This window comes from Manis pentadactyla, chromosome 3 (genome assembly GCF_030020395.1).
Source record: "Manis pentadactyla isolate mManPen7 chromosome 3, mManPen7.hap1, whole genome shotgun sequence".
NCBI lineage: Eukaryota > Metazoa > Chordata > Mammalia > Pholidota > Manidae > Manis > Manis pentadactyla.
The window spans coordinates 39,591,355-39,602,555 of NC_080021.1; positions in this window are offsets into that span (position 1 = coordinate 39,591,355).

Genomic DNA, 11,201 nt, shown 5'->3' on the forward strand with positions numbered 1-11,201 from the left:
ACCAAACTAAGATGTAGACCTTTGTGATCAGCTTGTAGAAACATTAGGGAAAAATAACACAGTCTTAGTATTTGATGATACTAATTAATTTACTCAACTACAAGTTAATTGTAATCCCCAAATCTGTGTGCTTTCACAGTCATGTGTAAGCATGCACCAAGCTTTGAAAAATTTTTAGTCACCTGAAACACATTCTCAGCTGAGGTCAAGTCTGCCTTAACTGTTCCAGCTTATACTAGAAAGTGTCCTTTTCAAGGTGTGTTCAGTGCCATGTTGACATTTTTGTGCTGTTTGCTGGTGATATTGCTGTTTAAATGGCCCCCAAGTGTACTTATGAATTGCTGTCTGGTGTTCCTAAGCACAAGGCTATGATGGGCCTTTTGGAGGAAGTAACACTACATAAACTTCATTCAGGTATAAGTTACAGAGCTGTTGGCTGTGAACTCAGTGCTGATCAATCTATATTAAATACGGTGTCTTTAAACAAACATAAAACAAGATTATGTATCATTTGGTGAAAATGTGACAGGTTCATAGGTACCTAACCCTGTACTTGGCCTAGGGACGGTGATTTTGATATTTGCTAGCTTAGTGTTAGTGACAAACTTAACTAGTTAACAACTGATAAGCTGTATCTAAAAAATGTGTGGCTCATAATCTGCAAAAGTAATCTACAATAATCCACCTGGTTTAATGTAGGATTTGAAGTGAAGCAGAGTAAACAGTTGACATTTTGCTACCACGGAGCTTTCTAAAGCATATATATGGTTGCTTCTAATGTAGGTTTTGAGACTAAATTGATAGACATTTTCCTGTACTAGATGTACAATAGCTAATTGAAAACTGTTTTAGCCTAGAACCTGTTTTAGTCCATTTCACCATGACACTAAGACTTAAGTTGGATAAAATAAACTAAAGATAATGTATCTTATTTACAGTGTACTATCTCTACTTTTTTCTTTCCTGTCAAACTCTAATGGACTCACGAGTGACATTTAGGAGTACTTTTGAAACTTCCTTACTCGTGATATAAAACCTTGGTCCCAGATTATTTACCTACACTGAGTAAATGACTTTGAAGAGGACCTGGATACTTACATTGAATGACTACATCCTCCCTACAGACCGGTTCTCATGGGAACAAAATAAAATCAGAAGATTGGTTCAATTTGTAAGCAAAAGTGGTGGAGTTAGTCAATCCTGGCCGGTACTGTCAAACCCTCGTAGACTGATGCACACCACTCTGCTAGGAGACTGAAACCATCATGACATCCTGGAGTCTCCCAGTCAGGGTGGGCACACCTTTGGACGATGCCAAAGCTATACTGAGGAGTTACTATCTCCTTCTTTCTAGGCTTCATGTAGACTGTCTTATGTAAATATAACCTATCTTAAGTTAGATTTGATTGGTTAGAGTTAGGGGTTCTTAGTTAGCGCTTTGATACATCTCAAATGTTGCTATGTCCTCTCAACCATATAGTTACAAGTGCTCCATATCCATAATTTCAAATTTCAGTTATTGATCTTATTTATAAACTTTATCACAATCATGGCAGATGTTTTGAGGTGAGGGAGATTGTCTTACCTACAAATGTAGAAAAATACACTTGACTATTACTGATAATATCCCTAAAAATTTTGAAACAACATGGGATATTCATTACCTAAACACATTCTTTTTGTAGAGAAAAGGTTTTTTTTCACTTTGGAAGTCAAGAATAACTTGTATTTTTTGGGAAGATCCCACAAAAATACATAGCTGTTAACAGTGTAATGAACAAAAGGATTTATATTTAGTGATGAGTTTTGTGTCCCGTCCCAAATAGAGAAAATGTGGTACCTGGAATATTTTATGCTCGTTTTCATACTGTCAAGTAGGTGTGCCGGCTGGACTTATTAAAGTACTTTGTCAGCCCCCTGAATGTTACTACCCCAACTATTGAAATCAACCTAAGGCATTTTGACCATTTTCTTAACAACATAAATTTATGTGAAATAAGTCAGATGCTAAATATGTCTTTTCAATCTTTTAAACTTAATTGTTGAATAGAGCTGATTTTTCATAAGTAATCACAAGTGTTGGTGACTGTTACAGTATCAATTGTGATGCACTGATAATTTGGTGGCACTTAGGAAATTGTGAAGTGTGAGGAGTGGAGTTCATATACACTGAGAGGGCAATTACAGGCACTTGTATAGAAGAGCGATTCTTAAGAGAGAGGCGTGTGTTTGATTTGCTTTTTAATTGAAAGAAATGCTTGCTTTTGAACCAGCTTAACTCCTAATAGCACATCCTGCATGTTTACTTACCAGGTGAACCCTTTACATGAACTAGCATTTAATTCTTACAGCCACCCTATGAAATCGGTTCAGTTAGTATATTTAATTCTTACAGCCACCCTATGAAATCGGTTCAGTTAGTACATTCTCATTTTGTAGATAGGGAAACCAAAGCCTCAAGAAATTCAGTGACTTGCCCAGCCACATGGTATGTGGTGGTAAAGCTGAGATTTGAATCCAGACTTCAATGAAGGCTCTATGGTTTGTGCTCTGAGCTCTGTGTAAACTGCCCATAAACTACAGGAAAGTAAAATTCAGTAAGATTTCAGGTAGGTGGGCTACCTTCAGCCTGGGGTGGGGGGCGGGGTGGGAGGTGGATGATAGTTACATCAAAGCAAATCATGAAAAGCCAAAACAAAGATGCCTTTCTGTTGTCACACTTTAGGTCAGTCAAAACAACAAGAAAAAGAGGAATTCATTATTTAGGGAAGAAAAAGGTCTTCAGGCTGAACTTAAAATTCTAAATTAAAAAATTTTCCTTCTGTGCATCTTGGACTGATTGCAAATACCAAACATTTCCTTTAGCAACCCTATGATTTTTCTGAGCTTGTTCATAATATAATCTCATTCTAGGTTCTCTTGGAATTGGTAAATGGATTTAACCAAACCTTTTAATTAGGAGATTTTACAACCTGTGGAATTCTGTATTGCATTTCTGTGCCAACTAGGAAGATATCTTTCTCAACTTATTAAGAAGTATGTCAATTGAAACACCAATTGCTGCTGATAAGGAGATATTCCCAACAAATTTGGTATTTTTATTTAAGTAAGAGACACTGCTAGTAAGTGGCCAAGCCAAATCTAGAACTCCAAGGGTCTCTGATTCCAGTCTGCTGGTAAAGTTTTGTTTCAGTTGAACTTTTATTTCTCTTGTTAATACTTCATGCTGAAAAATTTCAACAGGAATTCATATATTCTTTACCAATTATATTAATGGATAATAACTTAGTTCTAAGAGACTTTTTGTCATTTAAACTCAGCTTTTATCTGGTCTCAGAGATGACTGAAATGCAGTCAGAATCATGGCAACAGGTCATTGCTCTTTCTCTTTTTGTAATAACTAACTAGGTACTATAACTGAGCAAAAGTACCTCTGCCTGTTACAAGAGACAACCAGCCCACCTGTGCACTTTAACAGCTCCTCAGTGAATGCTGAAGGTCCAAGGGGCTTGGCAGACCTGCTGCGCTCTCGCTCCCCATGATGGGGGAAAACCCTGGAGAATGCAAAATTGGGCAGATACCCACCAGTGAGAGACTTTGTGGAAGCCAGCCTGCCTGAGGGGAGTCTCCAGCATGCCATCAGAGTGGAGCAGGTTGGTAAGGGATGCAGAGGAGACAGAGGAACTTACCCACCCACTGCCATCCAAAAGGGGCTACTGCAAGGAGCTGGATTTCTGGTGGCAGCAGTGGCAACTTCTATAGCATAGGACATGAAAAGCAGAAGTGAGTGAATGGCTACCACAGTTCTGTGGGTTTCAGTTTTTCTCTCCTGCCATATCCGGATTTATGAGGTGGGACCTCCATGACTCAGGAAGAAGCAGAAAGGGAAGGAAACATAAAAATAAAGGGCTTTAGAGGAAAACATTTCCCAGTGTTTGCTTCAGACGCACAAACCTGCAGGAGTATTCCCCCCTGCTCCCAACCCGCAACTCGATCCTCCCACTGGGCTTTGGGCACTCCTAATGCTCTGAATTCCCAACCCATGTCTACCCCTACTCTGCTGCTGGCTATTGTGCACACTCCAAATACATCTTAAGAGCCAGCTCCAGTAGACACAGAGGATGCCCAAATGATAGGCCAGTTCAGTGGTCAAGGGAGAAATCATAAAACTGAGCTATAGTGCCACAGTCTGGAATACATAAGAAAAGTTTCTAATAGCCTGTTGAGTTGTAAGAACCAAAGAGGACATAAAACTTAAGAAGGTGTCTGCTACTTCGAATGTGAAAACAGAAATGCGTATCTACAAACACTATGAATAATCAAGGAAATACAGTATCACAAAAAACTGCAGCAACTGAATGCAAAAGCACAGAACATTGTGATCTAAGGGATAAAGAATTCAAAATGCTTTTATAAAGATTCAACAAGCTATAAGAAAATACAGACAATCCAAAAATTCAGAAATCAACAGAAGGAGTTCTTTACTTAAAATTATAAAAAAGAAATTCTGGAACTGAAGAACTCAATAAAAGAGATGAAGAATAGGGAGCATGGGTAACACTGCAGACCAGTTGGAAGAAGGAGTAGTGACTTGAAAAATAAGAATATCGATTTTAGTGATTAAAGATGGCAGTGTGAGGGGAGACAGAGGCTTCCTCCTAAAACTGGATACAATTAGAAAATTTAATTGGCACAACTAATCCTGAGAGAGCAACAGGAAAGAGGACGGCGTTGGACTGCACACACTAGGAGAAAAGAGCAGACCTCAGCGAACGGGGTAAAGTACCAGAGCTGTGGCTCCGCGGGACCTGAGCCCCTCCCCCACCCCAGCTCACAGGCGGGAGGAAGAGAAACAGAGCAGGGAGGGAGTGGAAGGCTTGGGACTGCTGAATACCTAGCTCCAGAGATCTGCGCTGGGAGCACAAACCTACATTTCATGGTGCTTTCATGAGACTCGCATGACTACTGGGTTGGAAAGTTAACACACGCAGAGTTCCTGGGGAGACTGGGATTCTGGCTGCTTGTGGAAAGCAGGGATCCATATCTGGCTGCTCTGGGACAAAAACTTATACCTGTGTGCTCGGCCCACTGGCTCAGGCAGTGGAGACAGGCACAGCAGCTGGGAGGCGGGGAACAGTTCTTTCCTCCCTCCAGGCACGAGTAACGCTCCCCTGTGACCCACAGCATTGCTTCAGGGGTTCAGCAGCTACAGAATAGAGCTTCTGGGCACTAGAGGGCGCCATATATAAACATGAAACACCAAAGGAACCTTGTCCAGAGTAAAATTATTAATACAACCACCGAGAAAGATTTAAATGATATGGACCTTGTGACTCTTCCTGAAAGGGAGTTCAAAATAAAAATCATCAACATTCTAATGGAGGTACGGAAAGACATCCAAGAACTCAGGAATGAATTCAGGTCAGAGATCCAATCATTGAAGAGCACGATGGAGGGTATTAAAAGCAGGTTGGATACAGTGGAGGAGACAATAAATGAAATAGAAACTAGAGAAGAGGAATACAAAGAAGCTGAGGCACAGAGAGAAAAAAGGATCTCTAAGAATGAAAGAATATTGAGAGAACTGTGTGACCAATCCAAGAGGAACAATATTTGCATCATAGGGATACCAGAAGAAGAAGAGAGAGAGAAAGGGATAGAAAGTGTGTTTGAGGAGGTAGTTGCTGAAAACTTCCCAAATATGGGGAAGGACATAGTCTCTCAGGCCATGGAGATCCACAGATCTCCCAACACAAGGGACCCAAGGAGGACAACACCAAGACACATAGTAATTAAAATGGGAAAGATCAAAGATAAAGACAGACGGCTAAAAGCAGCCAGAGACAGAAATAAGATCACATACAAAAGAAAGCCCATCAGGCTAACATCAGACTTCTCAGCAGAAACCTTATAGGCCAGAAGGGAGTGGCATGATGTATTTAATGCCATGAAACAGAAGGGCCTGGAACCAAGATTACTTTATCCAGCAAGATTATCATTTAAATTTGAAGGAGGGATTAAACAATTTCCAGATAAGCAAAATCTGAGAGAATTTACCTCCCACAAACCATCTCTACAGTCTATTTTGGAGGGACTGCTATAGATGGAAGTTTTCCTAAGGTTGAATAGCTGTCACCAAAGGTAATAAAACCACAGTGAAGAAAGTAGAACAGCTAATTATGAAGCAAATGCAAAATTAAATTAACTATCCTCAAAATCAATCAAGGGATAGACAAAAAGTACAGAATTTGATACCTAATATATAAAGAATGAAGGAGGAAGAAAAAGGAGGAGAAATAGAAAAGAACCTTTAGATTGTGTTTGTAACAGTATACTAAGTGAGTTAAGTTAGACTCTTAGATAATAAGGAAAGTAACCTGGAACCTTTGATAACCATGAATCTAAAGCCTGAAATGGCAATAAGTACATACCTATCGATAATCACCCTAAATGTAAATGGACTGAATGCACCAATCAAAAGACATAGAGTCACCAAATGGATAAAAAAACAAGACCCATCTATATGCTGCTTACAAGAGACTCACCTCAAACCCAAAGACATGCACAGACTAAAAGTCATGGGATGGAAAAAGATATTTCATGCAAACAACAGGGAGAAAAAAGTAGGTGTTGCAGTACTAGTATCAGACAAAATAGACTTCAAAACAAAGAAAGTCACAAGAGATAAAGAAGGACATTACATAATGATAAAGGGCTCAGTCCAACAAGAGGATATAACCATTATAAATATATATGTACCCAACACAGGAGCACCAGCATATGTGAAATGAAAAATAAGAATATAGAAATAATTCAGTTAGAAGAGGAGAGAGGACTAGGATCTAAAAAGAGTGAAGAAACCCTACAAGAGCTGTCAGATTCAATCAGAAAGACAAATATAATTGATGTACCAAAAGAAGAAAAGAGGGAGAAAAGGGCAAAAAGATTAAAGAAAGAAGAGCCAAGAACTTCTCAAATGTGGGGAAGATTTGGACATACACATCTGTGAAGAATAGGACACATTATTTCAATATAAAAAGAGCTCCAAGATACATTGTAATGAAACTGTCAAAAATGAAAGAATCTTAAAGACAGCCAGATGGAAAAGGAAAACTAAAACAAAAATAAAACAAAAAAACCCCCCAAAAACCCCACTAAGCTAACAGCAGATTACTAAGGAGAAAAGCTACAGGGCAGGAGAGAATGGAATGATACACTCAGTGTGTTGAAAGATAAAAAATGCCACCCACATTAGGCAGTTATCCTTCAGATATAAAGGAAAATAAAGGCTTTCTCAGAAAAACAAAAGTTGAGAGAGTTTACCATCACTAGACATGCCTTGCAAGAAATACTAAAGGAGTTTTTTAGGCAGAAATGAAAATATTCAGTCATGAAAACATGGTAATACACAATCTGATAAATATGAAAGTAAAACTAGAAAGCTTCAACTGTATTAGAACGGTGTGTTAAACCACTTCCTATAGTATAAAAGTTAAAGGAAAAGAGTATTTAAAATAACTATAGCTACTATAATTTGTTATTGAATACACAGCTTAGAAAGAGGTTAATCGTGACAATAAAAATATAAAATGGAAGGAATAAAAGAGTGAGCCTTTATAGGCAAATGAAGGTATGTTCCTCCCAGTATAAAATGGATTGTTATATCTATGAGATATTTTATGTAAGCCTCATTGTAACCAAAAAGCAAAACTCTAGAATAAATTCATGAAACCAAAAGAAGGGGAGACAGAGCATACCACTGTGGAAAACCACCAGTTTACAAAGGCAGAAACAGAAGGAAAAAGAAACAGGAGATACAAAACAAGCAGAAGTCAAACAATAAAATGGCAGTAGTAAGTCCTTACAGATCAATAATCACTCTAAATGTAACATGATTGAATTAATCAAAAGGTACAAGTGGTTGGATGGGGGAAAAAAAACGACCCAAATATATGCTATCTAAAGGAGATTCATCTCAACCCCCAAAGCACACATAGGCTCAAATTGATGGGATGAAAGAAGACATTCCATGCAAGTGGAAACCCAGAGAAAGTGGGAGTAACCATACTGTCATCAGGAAAAGTAGACTCTAAGCCAAAAATGGTAATGAAACTAAAATGGTCATTTTTTAATAATAAAGGGGTCAATTCAATACATCAAGAAGATATAACAATTATAAGTATATACACACCCAACAGTGGAGCACCTAAATATATTAAGCAAATGCTAACAGATCGAAAGGGATAAATGGACAATAGAATAAATAGTAAGGGAATTTGATAACCCATTTTCAGCAATCAATAGATCATCCAGACAAAAAAATAAGGAAACAATGGAATTGAGCCATACTTTAGACCAAGTGGACTTAACAGACATATACAGCATTTCATCCAACCACAACAGAATACACATCCGTCTCAAGTGCACATGGAACATTCTCTAGAATAGATCATATGCTAGAACATGAGACAAGTCTTAGCAAATTTAAGAACAATGAAATCATACCAACTGTCTTTTCTGACCACAATGGTATAAAACTACAAATCAACATGAGGAAAGCAGGAAAGTCAACAAATATGTGAGAACTAAACAATACTTCTGAATAACCAAATCAAAAGGGAAAAAAATTACCATGAAACAAGGAAAATGGAAACATATCAAATCCTATGGAATGCTGCAATGGTTCTGAGAACGAAGTTTAAAACAACAATTATTAAGAAATGTAAAAAATCTCCAATAAGCAACATAATTTTATACATCAAGGAACTAAAAAAGAACAAATTAAGCTCAAAGTTAGCAAAAAGAAGGAAATAATAAAGATTAGAGCAGAAATACATGAAATAGACTATAAAAATTAGAAAGTCTCAACAAAACTAAACCTGGTTTTTCAAAAAGACCAACAAAATTGACGAATCTTTAACTAGACTAAAAGAAAAAGAGAAGACTAAAATAAGCTTAGGAATGAAAAAGGAGACTTTACAACTGATACTATGAAAATACATAGGATCAAAAGAGACTTCTATGAACAGTTATATGCCAACAAATTAGTTAATCTAGAAGAAATGGTAAATTCCTAGAAACATTCAACGTACCAAGATTGAATCAGGAAGAAACAGAAAATTGAAACAAAGCAATAAAAAGATTGAATTCGTAATTAAAAACCTCCAGGCCCAGAAAATCACAGTACCAGTTAGCTTCCCTGATGAATTCTACCTAACATTTAAAGAATTAATGCTAATCCTTCTCAAACTTTTCCAAAACATTAAAGAGGGAAAACTTACAAAGGCATTTTGCAGTGCCATCATTATCCTGATGCCAAAGCCAGATAAGGATACCATGAGAAAACTATAGATCAGTATCCCTGATGAATATAGATGCAAAAATTCACAACAAAATATTAGCAAACTAAATTCAAGAACACATTTAAAGGATTATAGAACACCAACAAGTGGGACTTATCATTGGGATGCATGCTACCCCTCTGCCTCACTCCAGTTTGCTGGAGTCTCCAGAAGAGTTTGTATTTTCCTCTAATGCTCTGATTTTTTCAGATGCCACCAGGGGCTACCTCTAGATTGCCTGGCTTTGGTGGCTAGGAGGGCTTACATTAGTGAATGCCACAGGACTGTAACCAATGGAGAAATCGTTCTTAACAGGCTACCACCCCCAGAGCACAAGATGCAATAGACTGAAGTGCCCTGTTTTACTGTGTAAGAGGCCTATTAGCTTATTTTCATAGCTGCAGCCTGAGGGGCAGGCTTCTAATTAAACACACATATAAGGGTCCACTATAATCCTCTTCAGAGGCCCCAGGGGTGAACACAATCTTTGCATTCAACCTCTGGGAAATGAATTACTTAAAAGGATGAAATAATTTTGCTTTTTACATTTCATTGAAATAACTTCAAACTTACAGAAATGTGGCAAGAATAGTATTAAGAGTTTTCACTTGTTCAGATTCAACAAATTTTAGCATTTTGTCACATTTTCTTTTCTTTTTCTTTTAAAGACTGTTCTAGAGCAGTTTTAGGCTTACAGCAAAACTGAGGAAGGTCCAGAGATTTTTTTATATACCCTCTGTCCACACACATGCATAGCCTCCCCTCATTACCAATATCACACATTAGAATAGTATATATATATATATATATATATATATATATATATATATATATATATATATATATATATATATATTTTTTTTTTTACCAAGGATAATCCAATACTGACATATCGTAATCATGCAAAGTCCATAGTTCACCTTAGGGTTCACACTGTATGTTCTTGGGTTTATACTCAGTGGGTTTGGACAAATGTATCTACCATTACAATATCATACAGAATATTTTCACTGTCCAAAAAAAAAATCTGTTCTCTGCCTATTCATCTCCTGCCCAACACACCCCTGGCATCTACTGATCTTGATGTTGCCTCCATAATTTTGCTTTTCCAGAATGTCATATAGTTGGAATCATAGAGTACATAGCCTTCTAACACTAACTTCTTTCAGTTAATAATATGCATTTAAGTTTCCTCTGTCCTTTCATGGCTTGATAGTTATTACTTTTAGCACTGAATAATATTCCATTGTCAGGATGTATCACTTGTTTTTGATCCATTTACCTACTGGAGGGAAAGTTTGGCAATTACAAATAAAGCTATTAAAATCTGTGGGCAGGTTTTTGTGCGGACATAAGTTTTCAACGCATCTGGGTAAATACCAGGATCATCATTGCTTAATCACACAGTAAGAATATATCTAGTTTTGTAAGACCACCAGACTCTTCCAAAGTGGCTATAGCATTTTGAATTCCACCATCAGTGTATGAGAGTTCATTCTGCTCTACATCCTCATAAGCACTTGGTAGTGTCAGTGTCCTTAATTTAGGGCATTCTAATAGGTGTTTAAAGATAACTCAGGGATTCTCAAGATGGCAGCATAAGGTGGCAGAAATCTCCTCCCAAAACCATAAATATTTTGAAAATACAGTGAATACAACTATTCCTAAAAGAGTGACCAGAAGATACAGTATACACGCCAGGCTACATCTGCGAGAGCCCAACATCTCATGGAAAAGGGTAAGATATAAAGCCGTGACCCAGTGGGACTGAGCACTGCCCCAACCCCAGCTCACTAGTGGGAGGAAGGGAATCAGAGTGGGGAGGGAATGGAAGCACAGGACTGCTAAATAACCAGCACT